Genomic DNA, 19495 nt, shown 5'->3' on the forward strand with positions numbered 1-19495 from the left:
GAAAAGTTCAAAGAAATAAGGACAAGTCAAGGACAATCTTTTTGAGACAAGTCAAGAACAATCTTTTTGAGACGGAGGGAGTAAGATTCTTGCCAGAAAAAGTTCAATCATAAGATTCTTTCTTATATTGAAGAAACATTGAAGAGCCTGTCAAGCAGGCGACCATCCCAGCACGATACAGCAGTGTGAGTTGATAGAACAGACCCTATTCAAGTAAGGTTACGTCCTTTGCGTTCGCTCTTCATTGTTAAAAACCGTGCGGAATATTGCCGATGTAGGACAAAAAAGAGCGTTGATGTTAAATGGGTGTGTGTTTAAATTGCAGCCCAGCAGTGCGTGTGCGGTCTTTAGGTGACATTAGTTTTTTTCTTGCATGTATTTGTACAGATAATCTTGATATTTTATTAAGAAAAATTGTTCTTAGATATACTGCAGAGTTGTTGAGGCATAATTTTATATTAATAAAGAGGTTCGTTCTAAGACTTCTTTCATAGTTCTTGTACTCAAAGAGAAAGCTAAAGAGAGTAATGTCAGTTTGGGTAATTTTCTTTTTAACACATCGCCAGGGAAGAGAAACGGAACAAAAGCTGTAGTATAAGTAATGGGCTGAGCTAACTGGACAACATACTTACTTGGACGGGGTCTATGGGCGATCAATAACACCTATGGCCTAGGTTGGTGACTTCCATTGCACTTTGGAGGGGTGCCCGCCTAAGGTCGGCCCGAGTGGTCGAGCCTACATCATAATTTGTGGCAGCGACGGCCTGCGTTCGCGCGGCCCCTACCCAATTCTTAACCCAAATTTTTTCTTTCCGTGAAGAAATCGGTCGAAGTGTTTGTTTGGTATAATTTCCCTGGAAGTTGTGATTCTAAACCAGAAAAAAAGTGAAGGTGAGTAAAAAATGTCATCTCGCAATCAAAACTCGTACTAACATATATTCTGCTTCTATTCTTGTGTTTTACATGTTTCTGTCTTGCAGAATTAGAAAAGAGCTCTAGTGACATGTCTAATTTTTAATTGGAATAATTTTAGAGACTTCTCAATTTGACTTTATAACACTAACATTCCTTGTGGGTGGTTCTTTCCAAAAGAAATAGGAGTATAAAATAGATGAGAATGAGGTTGTTCTACAACGTCGGAGCAAATAAACAATAGTAGAGTAGGTTTTTTATGACAGTGCATCTAAGTATTGAATTTCTTGATGATACTGAATCTAAGTTTGATTTTTTTTTCTTTGCTTGTCTCCATCATTTTATAGTCTTAAGATTTAGCCACTGCGTGTTAATTTTTTGTTTATTTATATCGGATAAATTTCTTTTACTAGAATTCAAGCCAAAGTAATGTTCCTTTTTTGTGTCTCCTTTGCTAAAAAGTTTCCACCGGGCATTTCTCAGGCTCTTCAATTGAGATATTCCAGGGACATATGTGTTTACCCCGAATTTAAGTAATCAATTGAATTTGTAAGTGAGGTATAGGATATGTGGGCAAACTTTAATCTATTTTGGTTTTTCGTGGAATATATATATGGATTTGTGTGCAATGGTTTGTATATACGAATATATGCGTTAATAACTTGAATAAATACGTTGCTATGGATGATCAAGTAAATGATGTTAGAAGAGTAATCTAAAGACAATAATATTCCATGATTCGGGCCAAAGAGAAAAATGATATTTTGATTTTATTACAATGCTCTAGATCCAAAAAGCTAACCCTTAAAAGTAGGGAAATGCCTATTTATAGTTTTGCCTTATAGGCCTTGCAGACAAATATAAAGCCTTTTAGAATAAAGTAAACCCTAAAAGGATAAGGTTGAGCCGTACGGTCTGACACCCGTACGGTTGTCGGTACAAAGTGACAGAACGATGTTGATGCGTGGCGATTTTGTAACTAATTAACCGGACTAACGGCCACGATCAACTCGGTTATGCTGAAACCGGACTAACGGCCACGATCAACTCGGTCACGCTGAAACCGGACTGGCTGAGATGCGGAGTTTGGTCCGGAGATACCGGACCAAACAAATTTGCTTCACTTTTCTTAGGTCAGCCGCGGCCGGTGCAATTCCACCAGTTCTAAGGGAAGACTCGGTGATCATGCCTGTCTCTTCTTATCTCCGGTCTTCGGTCTCACCGGTCTTGCATATATCCAGTTTTTACCGTATACAGATAGTCCCCACACTTCCCTGATGTAGTTTTACTAGAGTAACGGGAAATGGATGAGTCATCAAATCGGCAGTTTCATAAGCTCGTCCTTATCTTTTCATTTTGGCGGGAACAGTTATGTCACGTCCCTCTGCTATCAGCCACGTGTCTCATCCCGAACGGCCAACTTTGGTAACCGCCGTAACGCACGTCGTTTCAAATCACGTCTCATTAATGGTGGGACACATGGCATCCCTCGTTTGGCTGGGCTTTGTAACCGTCTCGGTCCCCATGCCTATATAAGGCTTTTAACCCCCTCATTTTACCATTTTCACTTCTCCTTCTTTACTTCTTTCACTCACTGATCGTTTTTCTCTCCATTTTTCTTCTTTGATTGTGATCATCCCCCTTCCTATTTGTTTTGATCATAAAAAGACCAACTTTGTCAACTTCTCTACTGTTGTTCTTTTGACTGAAAGTGCTACTTTGCTTCTTCTCTCACTTTGCCATTTTGAAATTTTCTCTGTTGCTTCTTCACTCTTATTATTTTTTGTAACTTATTCCTTCTCCCTCATCAAGTTCACCGAATCTCCTTTTTTTCATTATCTAATTCAAATGTCGCCAACACCGAAACCACCTCCCCGGGATGTTCCTTGATTTCTTCTCAAGGAACCGAGCTAACTTCACAACCTAAGGGAAAAACCGTCGTTGAGCCCACTACTTTAGACATAGTACCGTCCAAAGCCAACTATAACAAAGAGTTTGAAGTTGAGAAGCCTTCTCCGGTTGCTGATAGAGGGTTTGATGTAAGGCGATATCCATCGTCCATTACCAAGGACAAATTTGATCAAGTCCGGGCTGATTGCGGATGGGATAACCGTCCGGTGCAAGTGTTTGCCCCCGGGCCCAACGAATCGATCACCGATCATCGGGAGGGCTTCCTGTACGTCTATACCTATCCTTTTACACTCAAGTTCGACCCCCCAATCGACCCGGTTATTTTGGATATGCGCCGGACATACAATATGACCTTGGCCCAAATTGGTCTGATAGTCTGAAGGACCGTGGCCTGCCTCCGGCTGTTGGCCAACGACGTAAAGAAGGAGTTTACGATGGCTCACTTCATCCTATTATATTCTCAGGGTTGTTTCGAGGGGTGATAAAGCTCGCCAAGCGGCCGGAACCCGATCTTTTCGAAGATGGATGAAAGACAGAGACCGAGGTTGGCTAGAACTACGTCGGGTGAGGCCGCGGACATTATTCCGGCCAACTATATGCCGCTTTTCAGGAGAGGTGGAATGATAATCGTAAGTTTCTCAATTCTTTCAATAGTTACCCTTGAATGCTTTGTCAAACGCTTGCCCTTTCGTATTAACACGATTTCTCCCCTTCTTTATACCAGCCGTGGCATGGATACCTCCGGCTGTCCGGAACATGAATGAATGGGTTGGTGCTCTCCTTAGCCAACACACCCATGAAGCACGGACATGGGGACACAGCCGTGTGACGATGGGTCGCTCAAAACACGGTAATACTATCTTGTGTCACGACCCAACCCGTAAGCCGTGGTAGTACCCGAGCTGGCACCCGGGCGTACTCTATTAACCATAATCAACATACAAACGATTGTGCGTATTCGCAGTCCAACGTCGGACTATAAGTGACATAATCGGATCTTATACTTACAAATAGTGACACACCCCCCGTAACTATCACACAAATACATACACACATACATATATACATTCGCGTCACAACATCCGTGCGAGAATATCATACGTGAGCCGATGAGGCCAACATCACATGGGGGCGTACTAACACAACTCACACGGACACAAGGAAACAGGGGTACCCGCCCCGCGTATATGTCTACGGACCTCTAAGAGTCATAACAGGTCATATGACGGACGGGCCCCGCCGTACCATACAACGGAACATATGTACGGATAATAGAAATGACGATGCCAAAATGTGTGAGCTCGGGATCAAAGGAGCACTTCGAAAATGTGAGAACGGTGTCTAGACCAACGGACCTCCGGAGCGTGTACCTGTATCTTGCCTGCTTTCCAAGTTAATCCAAGTTTACGTCGCGAACTTTCCAAGATCTACAATACGTCATTAAATGTCAAACATTAGCCAAAGGCATTTAGAATTCGATTCCAAGCGCACACCAAATTACGAAATTTCGGCGAAAACTCCCACCTTAAGTGCTTCCTCCGAGAATATGGCTCGGCCTAATTCATCAACCATAATACCAACAAAATATTCTAATGACATCGACCATTGATTTCAACGCATTCTAGCATCAACAAGCTTTTTCACATAATGCGACGATATTCACTTATATTCAATTCAACCGCATAAAATCAAACTAACATCAATATTCACACGTTCATTTACCAATCCGAGATCATTCAAACAACATTCAAGAACACTTTAAACAATTCATACAATATTTCAAACCATCCAACCAAGGTGCCAACTTACCCGAAAAGCTCTCCAAACCCGAAAACAATACTAACATACTTTCTTCCTCCAAAAATCATAAACTACATCAACAATATATATATTAACAATGTAATCCTCCTAAATATAAAATTCACATAAGAGTTACATTGGCTCCCAAATCAGCCCACAACCATCACAACTTCAATTTCATTCATTAAACTTCATTTTATCACATAGAATTCATATCGACGACGATCAAAATACTAAATAACATAACTTCATTTCTTGCATACAACCAGCCCCCTATACACATTTTTGACCTACAACATCCCATGAGTTTCATTCATTCTCTACATACATTAACACAAAAACATGCTAAATTCATTAATCCCCTCTTCCTTCAATACAATACATCACACGGCCAACTATACTTCCACATGGCCACCACCTCAACTTCCTTATTTTCATGAATTTCATCCATCTTTGCATGCTACAACACATAAGCTATCCATAACATACAAAAGAAAGAGATTAGAACATACCTTCTCCTACTCACTTTTCCACGACTAGGCTCTAGTTTTGCAAGAAAGAGTGTTTTGCGTATGCTCAATGATTGCTCCACGTTATTCTTCACCTTCTAATGAGTTGAATTGCTAGAGGAAACAATTTCTTTCCTTCACTTTTTTTCTTGTTCTTGTTCGGCTAGAGGGGAGCCGAATGGTTGCTCCCTCTTCTTCTCAAAGTTTCTTGAAATTTCCTTGGGAGAAAATGATGAAATGATCCCTTAGTCTCCCGCTTTTTATTTTAATACACCAAGCTTCCATGTGGCCTTTGGCATCCACGTATGGCGGCCACATCTTAATTTTTATGAAATTAAAATTTCCTATAATGCAATTTTGGTCCCAAACTTCCTTAATATTTCATGCCATTAAATCATAGGCACTTATGTTTTAAAACAATATCGTGATTAAAGTCTCGACTTCTTGTCTCCAAGTAATCTTGTCCCTCACTTTCCGCGATTAACTCGGAATGTTCCAACATGCAAAAATGCGAGGTATAACAGCTTGGGTCGGAATTTATCGCATTTTCTACCTTTGCCTTTCCCCTTTTTCATAACCTCTTCGACATTCAGGTTTACCGAGGTTCGGTAAGCCACGACTTTGGGCCGACGTAGGCCACTGCGCCCGACTCGAATTTGATTCGGCGGGTACATCCGTATCATCGCTCAACAAAAAGGCGAAGAAAGCCCTCGGATAAGAGCGGCCGAAAAAAGAGGGCAAAAGCGTCGTTCGGACTCTAAGAGACGGAACGTTCCTCGTTCGGTGGGTCGGTGTGACCCTTCGCTGCTTCTATACCGGAAGAGGATACCACCATTCCTTCCTCTTTCTTCGGCGGAAGGGCCGTCGACTCCGTATTACACATAGGTGGGAAGAAGTTCTTTACCCGACTCGCCTCTAAAGTAGATTGAATATGCGCGACATTTCGGTGATCTCCTTCATCCAGAGAGACCCCGCAAAGGACCAAGGTGCGAGGGCATGCAGTCACCGCCGAAGCCGATCGTAGGGCCGAGTCGGTCCTCGAGACCGAGCTCCAATGGATCTTGGTTCATCGCCGGTGGAAGAAAGCTGCCGCAACCTCCGAGGTCCCTCGCCTACCGAGACTGCGAGGTCGTCTCCGACTTCTCCAACTCCATTTTCGAGGTCGAATAACTTTGATGATATGTTCTCGGATACTCCTCCCGCTAACGGGGAAGCTACGGGTTTCGACATCTCCTATCCCTCGAGTCACGAGAGCGACTGAAGCCGGTCCGCGGCGGGTGCAGAGATAGCTTGGTGCGTATCTTCCCGCCCCCGAGTGTCGAACCCAAGGACAAGATCGGCCGTGACGTTACCGGGTCGACGGCATTGCAATTTTTTATCGCGTCCTGTACGAGTTGCAAGCTACCTGAGGCCCCTTATCTCGGAATCGGATAAGTGGAGGATGACCGAGGTCCCCTGGCAGAGTCTTATTAACGAGGGCATGCACGCGGGCAACCGAGTAAGCTCATCAGCCTATCTTTCCATAACTCGATGTGAATTTCTCCTTCTTGTTTTCCAAGTTTTTAACGTCTCGTTACTTTCACAGAGCGTGGTGCTCGTCAATGAGGCCTTCATCATGCTCAACAAGAGGTTAACGACCTTAAGGGTCAGCTGGACGCCCAGGGTCGGGAAACGGAGAAGTTCCAGCATCTTTTGCAAGTGAAGGAGGATCGGTTGAACCGAGAAACGTCTTCTTTCCAACCTCCGACCTAAGCTCGAAGCGGCGATAGGCCGAAAACGGTTAAAAGATGAGTTGACGGCAATGGTTGAGAAGAACCTACTCCGAGCTGGGACAGGGTCGGCCTTAGCCAAGATAATGCTCGTTTTTTCTTCGAGACTTAGTGAACTCGAGGCCATTATCTCTCAACTTTGAGGGGAGCTTGACTCGGTCAAGACTGATGCCGTGAACATGGCCGAGAGGCATCGGCGCCGGACCAGGAATGTGAGTAAGGACAAGTTGAGGGTATTCGAGCGAAAGCCGAGGATAGGGCTGGATATGCGATGAGCTCGAGCCAAATTCGAGGGGGCAGTCGAGGCCAATGACCTCCGAAGGCGGGAGCTCGAGTCGGCTACTCAAGTTCAAAGAATCCTCGATGTTGAGAGATCCAAATTGGTGGACAAGCGGCCTGGGGCCGAGGCCAACTCGGCGGAAGCCCTTAGAACGGTGGAGGTGCCGAGGCCCATACTACGATTGCGGTGGAGTACGAGCGGTGGAAGTCCCGGAGGGCCACCCTCGAGAAAGCTCAACGAGGTTTTGGGGACCTCCCGCCCTCGATACTCGAAGCCAAAAATATCGAGAGGAAACGAAGAGCACGATACCTTGATCCGAGGATTCCGGCACAGATCCGGCGTTCGGGGCTCCGTACCGCACCGGATAGATTAGGGCCTGTACTTAGCCTTTATTTTGCGGTTGCCTTTTTGGCTTTTTTTTTTTTTTTTATCTGCGTAGGAATTTCAGGTGTAAAAAACCTTACATATATGGAATGCGCATTTTCCTTGTTGATTTTCTTTATTCTTCAATCTGTGTTTATTATGACTTTTGCTCGGAGATATTTTTTCGATTTATGCCTCGTTATCGGCTTTTCACTTTGTCCGGTATAATTTGTCCGGGGATTAGATCAAGTTGTTTGCCCATGGGACTTAATTATGCTGCGTGAATTCGACGTCTCGAATCACATTAGGCATTTTAGGGCCGATATTTTTTCGCCGATTACCATTCATCATGGATTAGGTTTGGACACCGAATCCTTAGCACCTTTTGGAGCATAGCCGCGGTCCCCGTTCCCGAGGGTGTTAAAGATTTTGGCTCGGTTGATGTGACCTTGTTGCCTTTATCGAATTTGACCGTAGTACCCGATGTAGGTATCCGAATAAAACGATGTCGAAATTCGGCTAATCACCGGGTGGGGTGTTTAACAAGAAGTCATATCCGAAATGCAATAATCTGAATTTTCAATAATTCTTGTATCGCAAGTATTTATACGCATACGATACGAGGATTTCGTCTCGTTTCCTTCCTCGTTTTTGCCGTAACCAAATACTAAGTGGACACGATTCATTCCGATCGTTTGGTCCTTACATCGAAACCTAATATGATTGGGTCCGGTTTTGGACGAAGGTGAGAAATAAAAATTTCGAGGACCTAGTGGTTACTGCTTTGTTGGTAGCCGCTTCATTTTCTCTGGGGTAAGCTTCGATGTGGGTATAGTAGTCCCCTAGTGTTTATCCGAGCTGCATGATCGGGTAAGCACTATCCGATCCTCCACTCGTAGGGTACCTCCGAATTTTTTGGATACTTATATTCCGTTTTATCAAGTAACACGTTGTCTTGTTTTCGTTAAAACCTTTATCGGAAACTCAATTTGGGACAAAAACCGTACTAAGGAAAAGAGTGCAACACGTGTTTCCAGTACCTAACATCTAACTTCATCCGTACTCGAATTCCCGCAAAAAAAGAAAGATTAGCAAAATATAAGCACAAGTGCAGGTCCATACCTTAGCAGTAGTGTCCCTTCAAATGTACACGTTCCGGTTTTATTGCGCAATCGTTATCCATCCATGGATTCCAAGCTAATACGACCCTTTACCCGTTATTCCGTTATCTTGTACGGCTCCTTCCCAGCTCGGGACCCCAACTTACCATAATTGGGATTCTTGGCGTTAAGTAACTTTCCGAAGCACCAAGTCCCCAACTTGGAAATGTCAAAAATTGGCCTCCTCCGTTGTAGTACCTTTCCGTCTCTGCGTTTACTCGGGCTGCATTCGGACCAATGCGTTTTCGCGGTTCATCCGTGAGGTCGAGTTTTATGGCCATGGCCTCCTCGTTTGATTCACGTATGGGCGCATCCGAACCGGAGACTCGGTTCGCCAACTACTACGGGGATGGGGCTTGCCCCCAGAGACTAACGAGAGAGGTGTTTCTCCGTGCTTGATTTTTGCCGCCAGTTCGTAAGCCATTAATACCTCGGGAGCACCTCCCTCCAGTGATGCTTCGATGTTTTAAGTCTTTTCCTTAGATTTTGAATTATTATTTTATTTGTGGATTCTACCTGTCCGTTTGCACTCGGGTGATACGGAGTTGATACAATTTTCTTGATCTTCAACCCCTCGAGGAAATCACCGACTTTTCGCCAACGAACCGAGGACCGTTATCAAGTTATCCCGGTCGATGCCGATACGACAAGATAACGTGGTCCCATACGAAGTCAATAACTTTCTTTTTCCTAATCTTTTCGAAGGCCTCGCGCTTCAACCCATTTAGAGAAATGATCGGGTCATAAACAAAATAAATGGGCCTTACTCGGTGCCTATGGCAGTCAGACTAACAATGTCCATTCCCCGTTACGGCGGTCAAGGTGACATCACCGAGCGTAGCAACTACCCCGTTGGTGAATCATCGGGGCATGTCTTTGACTTCCATCACATTTCCGGACAAAATTCTCGAATCTTCCTCCATCCGGTTCCAATATTAACTCTCGATAATTTCGGACTAATGCTTCCGCACCGAGTGATTTTAGCGTTGTGTTCCGGACTTCTCTCATAACATACTCCCGGTTTCTCCGGACTCCAAACATTTGTGGCCCGAAGAAAGACCGTCGATACAATTGGCGTCCGCAAGCATAATCGTGTCGCTTTTGTCCCCGCGGACCGTGATTCTTTTGGGTCACTCGGGAACTTTCCATCCTGCAAGTAGTCGACGTACTTGTTGCGCCAATCTCATGTTAGACATATCGTGTTTATTTCAGCATGCCCGATTTCTATCGTCGAATTCATTAACTGTACCATGGTGCCGGGGTTAATTTCTTGCCCTTCGACTGAAGAGCCCAAATTGGCCAATGCATCGGCTTTGCGATTTCGCTCCCGGATACATCGCATAGTCCATTCTTTAAACCAAGCGTTGTAGTATCACTTGAATTTTTTCGTATACCTTTGCATCCGTTCGTCCTTAACCCTCGAAGACGCCATTCTGACTGGTTGACGACCAAGAGATCGCCGCATTTTGCTTCGATTATTTCGGCCCCCATACTCCGAGCTAATTCCAAACCTGCTATCATAGCCTCATACTCGGCTTCATTGTTAGTCAATTTAATAGTTCTAATGGATTGTCGAATGGCATCCCCGGTGGGAGTTCTAAGGACGATTCCTATCCCGGAACCTCTGAGGTTCGAGGCCCCGTCCGTGTGTAACGACCAAATGCCCGAAGCTCTTCCCAAGGTTAGCAGAACTTCTTTCTCAACTTCGGGGACCATGGCCGGAGTGAAATCTGCCACGAAATCGGCCAAAATTTGGGACTCAATGGCCGTCCGAGGCTTATATTCGATATCATATCCACTAAACTCTACGGCCCATTTAGTTAGTCTACCCGATAATTTCAGTTTATGCATGATGTTCTTTAGAGGTAAGTCAGTACGCATATCGGATGGCATTAGTAGGGTTTGAGTTTTCTGAAGCACTTACCAATGCCAATGCTAACTTTCAAGGTGGGGATAACGGGTCTCCGCATCCCCTAAAGTTCTACTCACATAATATATAGAGAATTGCGTACCTGATTCTTCTCGGACCAAAACACCACTTACTGCTACCTCTGATACGGCAAGATAGAGAAACAACTGTTCGTCCGCTTTTGGTGTGTGCAGTAGAGGTGGGCTGGACAAGTACCCCTTCAACTCTTGCAATGCTTTTTGGCATTCCGGTGTCCAAACGAAGTCATTCTTTTTCCTTAATAAGGAGAAGAAATGATGGCTTTTATCCGAAGACCTCGATATGAACCGACTCAGTGCTACTATCCTTCCGGTGAGTCTTCGCACTCCTTTGACATTATTTACCACCTCAATATCCTCTATTGCTATGATCTTATCCGGGTTAATTTCAATCCCCTGTTGGACCCCATGAAACCCGAACTTGCCCGACCGGACACCGAAGGCACGTTTCTTCGGGTTAAGCTTCATGTTGTATTTACGACACGCACATCGAAGGTTTCTTGCAAATGTTTTAAATGGTCCTCTATTTCCAGGGACTTGACAACCATGTCATTAATATAAACTTCCATTGTTTTTCCTATCTGTTCTTCGAACATCCCATTAACTAGGCATTGGTAAGTTGCATCGGCATTTTTTAATCCGAAGGGCATGACATTGTAACAGTAAGTCTCGCATCGGGGAATAAAGGATGTTTTCTCTTGATCCTTCGGGTGCATCCGAATTTGGTTATACTCGGAGTAAGCGTCGAGAAAACTCAACATCTCATGCCCGATCGTCGCATCGATCATTCTATCGATGTGAGGCATCGAAAATGAATCCTTCGGGCATGCTTTGTTTAAATCCTTATAATCAACGCACATTCTAAATTTATTACCCTTTTTCGGCACCACCACTACGTTAGCCAGCCAATCCGAGTATTTTACCTCCCGAATAGAGCTTATTTTCAAAAGCTTTGTTACCATCCTTTACGGGGCGTGCTTCGGTTCTCGCCGCAGGCCTCCGCTTCTGCTTCACCGGGGGAAATCTCCCGTCGAGGCTGAGCTTGTGAGTTGTTACTTCCGGTGGCACACCTGTCATATCTATATGGGACCATGCAAAGCAATCGGCATTAGCTTGAAGAAACTTAATTAACTTGTTCCTGAGCTCCGAGGTTAACCCCGTGCCGAGGTATACCTTTCTATCCAGTAGATAGTCGAACAAGACGACTTGCTCCAGCTCCTTCATTGTAGACTTGGTTGCATCCGAGTTATCCGGTAAGACAAAAGAACTAGGTACACCGAAATCATCTTCTTCATACCCGGGGTCCGACCCCTGCTGCTCCGCTGTCGAACCCGTACACTTTAGTTGTTATTTAGAGTTCTTACCACCGATTGGCTCGTCCTCTTTTGGATCTGATTTTTTGGGAATAGTGGCGCTTCCTCAACCGCAAATACATTTCCCTTAAAGAAAGTCGTTTCTCATCGGATGGTTTTACCTCTCCTTCGGTGTTGGGAATTTCAAAAACCGATATAATATCGATGGGACAGCCCTCATGCTATGTATCCGCTGGTTTCTGAGAAACGAGCAAAACATTATACTTCATGTCTCTTTCGATGACATAGAACACCGTCTGTATTTGGGAATGGTGCCGTCAATAGCCCCGATAAAGAAATCTCCCCTTCGTGGTTTCGCTCGCCATATTAAACCCACGAGTACTCTCGACCACCGTGTACGATCTGATCAAGTAGTCTCGCCTGTTCGACCACTCTCCACCGGATGATATTGAGTGAGCTACGGGTCAATCAAAAGACGCTTGACTTGTGATTTGAAAATAAGAATAGAAATTACCAAAGCATCATTGTAGGGTTGAATGATGCCTTATGGATCCTTGTTGCTGAAGGAGATAGAACCTTCGGGCATGTAATCTCGGCTGCGCTTCTCACGTACAATGGAAACCTTTGTCCGTTTCATCACCGGGCCTCGAGGCGCATCCATACCCCCGATTATCATGTTGATTATATGCTGAGGTTCCACCGGTTCAGCCCGTTTGTTTGACTCCCTTTCCTTGTAGTGGCCTTTAGCTCGCTCACTCAGGAATTCACGAAGGTGACCATTTTTCAGTAACCGGGCCACCTCCTCTCTCAATTGGCGACAGTCTCTAGTTCTGTGCCCATGGGTTCCATGGTATTCACATATCACGTTCGGGTCCCGCTTGCCAGGATTTGATCTCAATGGTCTCGGCCATCTTTTGCACGTGATACGGCCTATGGCCGAGATGCGATACGAGGTATTGATGCGGGTTGTACTCCGATATCCTCGGCGAGTCTGTTGGTAGCCGAGCTCCCGACATCACTTCTAAATATGAGACCTCGGTTGTTCGATAGTCCTTTCGGTCCGTTTATCACCGATCGGAGAATTGCTGGGACAACCCTCGATTTTTTCTCGACACAAGCTTGGCTTTTCGGAATGAAGATACCGCCTGCACCTTTCCCTCGATGGTCTTGACTCCGGTTCTTAATTTTTCCTCGATCTCTCAGAGCTTTTGCTTATATTTACAGGTCCCGGGGGGAGCTCAAGTTGGTCATCCTCTACCGGGATCTTTGATTCATAGCTGTTATGAACATCAGCCCAGGTCACAACCTCGTATTCCAACAAGTTTTCTTTTAGCTTGAACGAGGCCGTCGAGCTTCGAGGATTAAGCCTTTGGTAAAAGCTTGCGCAGCCCATTCCTCCGAAATCGGAAGGAGCTCCATCCGTTCCCTTTGGAAACGGTTGAGAAATTCACGTAAAAACTCATCATCCCTTTGGGCTATACGGATGCACTTTTTTGGCACCGGCATGAGCTTTTATGAACGCATCCGCAAGCAATTCAAAAGAAGTGATTGAATGCTCGGGCAGATAGTCGTACCAAGTCAATGCTCCCTTCGACATAGTTTCCCCAAACTTTTTCAGCAACACGGATTCAATTTCATCCTCTTCGACGTCATTGCCATTTATGGCACAGGTGTATGAAGTCACGTGTTCCTGCGGGTCCGTTGTGCCGTCATACTTCTGGATATCCGGCATTTTGAACCTCTTCGGGATCAATTTCGGAGCCGCACTCGGAGGAAAAGGCCTTTGAATGTACCTCTTCGAATCCGGTCCTTTCAGAATAGGCGGAGCCCCCGGGATCTGGTCCACCCGAGAGTTGTGTGTTTCCACCCTCTTCTCAGTTGAATCTACATGCTTTGCCAATGTTTCGAGCATTCTCAGAACTTCGGTGGATGAACCAGCTCCGGACCCATTACTCTCGACCATCCGTGTTTCGTCCCTTCTGGGTTCGGCAGCACCTTTCGTCCTCTCCGGGGTCGTTTCATCATTTTTGCTTTGCAACTGGGCTATTGCGACTCCTTGTTCGGCAATAGCAGCTCTCTGTTCCTGCAACATTTCAAAAATTAAACGTAAGTTAACCTCATCCGGGGTGTCCGGTACTTTCCGGCCTTGCGCCCAGGACAAAGTAATTGAATTGTGAGTATTTAAGGGATCAGTGGCCGGCTGGGCGGCATTCTCCTGGTTCACGGTGTTCTGTCGGTTGAGGCCCTCCCTCAAATCAATGGAATTTGGGTCGATGGTATCTGCTGGTAAGCCCCGAAGCCCACTGTTCTCATTTTCGGCCACAATCTCGTTGTTGACGTGACCAGACTGTCCACTACTTGCCATTTGGTCCGTTTTCACAGAGATGAACAAAAGATTTTTTAATCTTAACGGGTGAGAGATAGAAGCTAAGATTAAAAGACCACTATTATCCTTGCCCCACGGTGGGCGCCAAACTGTTTACCCCGAATTTAGGTAATCAATTGAATTTGTAAGTGAGGTATAGGATATGTGGGCAAACTTTAATCTATTTTGGCTTTTCGTGGAATATATATATATGGATTCGTGTGCAATGGTTTGTATATACGAATATATGCGTTAATAACTTGAATAAATACGTTGCTATGGATGATCAAGTAAATGATGTTAGAAGAGTAAGCTAAAGACAATAATATTCCACTGATTCGGGCCAAAGATAAAAATGATATTTTGATTTGCTATTACAATGCTCTAGATCCCAAAAAGCTAACCCTTAAAAGTAGGGAAATGCCTCCTATTTATAGTTTTGCCTTATGGGCCTTGCATACAACATAAAGCCTTTTTAGAATAAAGTAAACCCTAAAAGGATAAGGTTGGGCTATACGGTACGACACCGTACGGTTGTCGGTATAAAGTGACGAACGATGTTGATGCGTGGCGATTTTTGTAACTAATTAACCGGACTAACGGCCACGATCAATTCGGTCATACGGCCGGACTAACGGCCACGATCAATTCGGTCATCGAAACCGGACTAACGGCCACGATCAACTCGGTCACGGCGAAATCGGATGGCGAGATAAAACAGTTTGGTCCGTAGATACCGGACCAAACAGATTTGCTTCACTTTTCTCAGGTCAGCCTCGGCCGGTGCAATTCCACCAGTTCTAAGGGAAGACTCGGTGATCATGCCTGTCTCTTCTTATCTCCGGTCTCACCGGTCTTGCATATATCCGGTTTTTACCGTATACAATATGAGCTTGAAGATCCTGCAGGTATATCTTGGATTGTGAACGTGGAACATATGAGCGCGATTTCTTTTTCGAAAGAGGTTGACCGAGTTTGTGAAGGAAAACAATTTTCGGTCAAAATATATGTGCCGACAGTGAATCTTCATGTTCTAAATTGTTTTCCCTCACAAACTTTGGTCAACCTCTTTGGAAAAAGAAATCGCGCTCAACCTGTTTCACATCTACAATCTAAGATATACCTGCAGGATCTTCAAGGACATATGACCCTGTATATCTCCATTGAAGAACTTGATAAAGATCGATGAAATTTTCCAAGTAAAGAAGACAAAAAAGAACACTACTTTAACTTGAACTCAGGTGAAAGAAAGTGGTGAATTACAGCCCAGCCGTTTGATAGCTTTTGTGTGTTTTTAAATTGGAAGTTAGCTTTGTTGAAGTTTGAGAAATCTTTCCACTTCTTGTCGTGCTTTTGATCTCTCTAATCAACCAAAACTACAAAACAGTTGCAATTTTTTCTATGCAGGGACTATTTGAGGCAAGAAAAAAAAATCTTTAGATGTAGAATCTGCTAATAAATAATTTATATTTCCAGTTTCAATTTTAAAAAAAAAATGTTTGAATTCTCTTTTTGTTTCCCTCCTCTTCCTAGTTTTACGGAGAAGGTCAGACTATAACTATAATCACAGGTGAGGAAGCAAAAGTAAGATCATGGGGGTCTTATTTTATGACAAGATTATATTCTATATCTAAATGCACAAGTTTTTGATCAATGAATAGGGGTGTGAAGTTATCTGTTTTCTTTGAAGACACCTTTCATAGTTCTTGTATTAAAAGAGAATCAAATACAGCTAGGCTACATTGATTTTCTTTATCTATTTCCAAACAGAAGCTAAATAGAGTAATGCCATTTTGAGTGATTTTACCACATCGCCAGCCAGTAAGAGAAGCCGAGCAAAAGCTATAGTATAAGTAATGGGGTGAGCTGACTGGATAACATACTTACCTGGACGGGGTTGATGGGCGATCAATAAGGTCCATGGCCTAGGTTGGTGACCTCCATTGCACTTTGGAGGGGTGCCGCCTAAGGTCGGCTCAAGTGGTCGAGCCTACGTCATAATTTGTGGCAACAGGGGGCCTGCGTTCGCGAGGCCCCTACCCAATTCAAGCCCAAAAATTATGCTCCTTCAAGAAATTGATCCAAGTGATTGTTTGGGATTGAATTCCCCTGGAAGATGGAATCTCAATAATATTTTACGTTAAGTCACAAGTAAAAGTTTTAGATGAACTCACATTTTGTCACGAGCAATTATGTTATCTAATGTAGTACCACAAAACCAAGATCTACTGAAACAAATAGAGGTATGCCCTTATTGCTACTGTCAACATTTTCACGTTGCACAAAGTTGAAAACTAACAGAACCTGTGTGTGCGTGTTCATGGGAGGTGGGGAGTTTAGTTTATTACATGCCATATTATTGCTGTAATTATTATCGTTTGTTTGCATAGGAGGAGAAAAGATTCGTAAACCGTGAGCTTGCTCGTATAGCTAATTAATGTAAACAACCTTCACTACTAGGTAAACATGTTTCATGCGATGGCAAAGCAAATAACCCTCTCAATCCAGCAGCGCTAGTACGTTCATCACTAAAACAAATAAAAGAAGTTGTCGAGCTCATTTGATACGAATGTGTATTAACACAAGAGAGTAAACCAGCTAATAAGGAAAGAACCAACGAATAAAGAATAGGGATCTTCTCCTAATCAGATTAGAAACTAAATCAATGATAGAGATATTAAGATATGGAAGATCAATCAAGAGATATCTTAATATCAATCAAGATATATTACCAATAACATGAAGGCTACGAGACAACAAAGCTGGAAAACTAAGGTTCTTCCTCTGAAACTCAAGGGAAAGATGGCATTACTGAGGTTGCGTGCTCGTTCTCCTCTGATATGTTGTGATCAACAGATATTCCATAAAACACACAACACACACCCATGGAACATAACTCTTTCGTTTCCTATCTCTCACTTCTAAACTTAAGTTTTGCAACATATATATAGATGTTGGTGGATAAGTTTGAAACTGTTGAAATAGGCAATGGATATTGAGACCAAAAAATGCATAGAGAAGTTGCAGGAAGAAAAGGGAGGTTGCTGCAATATTCGTAATGGCACGGAGCATGATCGAGAGGGTAAGGCGGCACAGTGTGAATGCTCATACACTTTCAACAAGATGTAGCTCTTGAATAACCCTGTACAATCAAATGATCTGCAATTTGGTCTATGTCACAAAAATAACAACATACCCAATATGACAGATGGTGGGGTCTGGGGAGGGTGCGGTTTCTGTAGACCTTACCCATACCTCGTGGGTTGTTTCCAACAGACACTCGGCTACAATCTGGTCTATGTCAGTATGTTCAATATGTGCTGTGTACATCATAGGGAATGTAAGAGCCTCAAAGCTTAAATGTACAGAAACAAAGACATGGGGTCTTATTTTCTCACTCTGAAAATTGCCTCAAGATCAGAGGAAATTATATTCATTCTCTAAATGCACAAGTTCTTGATCAATGAATTGTACCTTCAATATCCGAGTCAAATTTATCATGGCCAACTAGAAAAATTTTAAGGATCTTTAGGTGACATTAAATTTTTAAGTGTTTGTACGAAATTTTTTACGAAGAATTGTTCTCGGATGTGTTGCGAGTTGATCTGAGTTCGAAAAATAAGATGTCCCTTGCCAAAATCACAAATCAACAACAACAATATACCTAGTGGAGTCCGAGGAGGGTAGGATGTACGCGCGGACCTTTTTTTATCTTTATGGGGTAAAAAAAAATTTGTTTCGATAGACCCTCAGTTCAAAAGAAAAGACAGGGATGTGACAACACATATCAAGGTAAAATCATTGGTAAAGAAATATCCCCATTGATAAATAGGTTCTCTAAAATACCATATGAATTCTCAGTGTCCCAGTCAACAAAATTCAAGTGTTATAGTTGTCGAAGCATAGTTTTATAATAAAAGGGTTCATTCTGTAAATTTAAGACACCTTTAATGGCTCTTGTTTTGAAAGAGACTCAAGTATAGGCTCCATTGGTTTTCTTTAACAGAAAGCTAAAGAGAGTAATGTCATTTTGAGTGATTTTACCACATCGCCAGCCAGTAACAGAAGCTAAGCTAAGCTCTAGTACAGGTAATGGGCTGACCTAATTGGATAACATACTTACCTGGACGGGGTCAATAGGCGATCAATAAGACCCATGGTCTAGGCTGGCAACCTCCATTGCACTTTGGAGGGGTGCCTGCCTAAGGTCGGCCCAAGTGGTTGAGCCGACGTCATAATTTGTGGCAGTGGGGGCCTGCGTTCGCGCGGCCCCTACCCAATTTTAAGTCCAAAAATATATGGTCCCGTTTTAAGTTTGTTCAAGTGTCATCTTGCAAGATCAAACTCGAACTGACATATATTGTGCTTTTACTCTGCCTTTTATGTTCTATCTCTTATAATTAATTGAAGGGCCAACTACGTATATATACATATTAAGAACAAATATTTACGAAACGTGACGATAGTTTTTTATTTACAAAACATAACATTACAAACCCTATACAAATACAATCAAAAAGAAAAATACTGAGCTTATCTCCCAAATAAATGCGCGTATCTCTTCTCTCCCAAAAAAATACGGAACTTCACACCAAAATATCTCGTTTTTTCCTTCTTTCTCTCCCCCAATTTCACCAAAATTCACACCAGAAAATCAAACCAAAATTCTCTTCTCATCAATATCGATAGATTAGGGTTCAAAATACGTACAGGAGATTCAAAATCGGTGTGAAGTTTGCACCAATTTTGCACCTGTTTTCTGTAGTTTTGTTTTTCAATGAATCAATTGTGATTGAAAAAACGGATGATTCAACATCGATACACTTACAAATTACCAAAATACACAGTGGAATTACACAATACGAGCAGGTATTTCCCCCTATTTTTTTCGCTGTAAATTTGTTGAAGAATTCTAATTGATTTAGGATGCTGCTAACAATGGCGGATAGCACAATTCATTCAATAATGTTTCAACACAGTGGGAGATGGAACACATCATGTGAATATACTTGAACTCCAAATACATTATGTTTTGAATCGTGTGTGAAAGTTGTGTGAATGTACGTACAAATATATATTTTGATAGTGTGAATCGTGTATGAATAGTGTTATAAATGTAGTTTCTGTAGAATGGTGTGAATCGTGTATGAATAGTGTATAAAAGTT

The 19495-nt window shown here is 43.2% G+C and overlaps 3 non-coding genes across 3 annotated transcripts; all 3 read left to right on the forward strand.

Annotated features, from left to right (window-relative positions):
• The first annotated feature begins 624 nt into the window (after nucleotides 1-624).
• On the forward strand, nucleotides 625-785 carry LOC132069015 (U1 spliceosomal RNA). The gene has a single exon (XR_009417595.1). It is a non-coding gene; the product is annotated as a U1 spliceosomal RNA (small nuclear RNA).
• A 15423-nt stretch (nucleotides 786-16208) lies between these two features.
• On the forward strand, nucleotides 16209-16368 carry LOC132069014 (U1 spliceosomal RNA). The gene has a single exon (XR_009417594.1). It is a non-coding gene; the product is annotated as a U1 spliceosomal RNA (small nuclear RNA).
• Nucleotides 16369-18444: 2076 nt separating this feature from the next.
• Nucleotides 18445-18605, forward strand: LOC132069013 (U1 spliceosomal RNA). The gene has a single exon (XR_009417593.1). It is a non-coding gene; the product is annotated as a U1 spliceosomal RNA (small nuclear RNA).
• Nucleotides 18606-19495: the final 890 nt, after the last annotated feature.

The sequence above is a fragment of the Lycium ferocissimum genome, chromosome 8 (genome assembly GCF_029784015.1).
Source record: "Lycium ferocissimum isolate CSIRO_LF1 chromosome 8, AGI_CSIRO_Lferr_CH_V1, whole genome shotgun sequence".
In the NCBI taxonomy this organism is placed as follows: Eukaryota; Viridiplantae; Streptophyta; class Magnoliopsida; order Solanales; family Solanaceae; genus Lycium; species Lycium ferocissimum.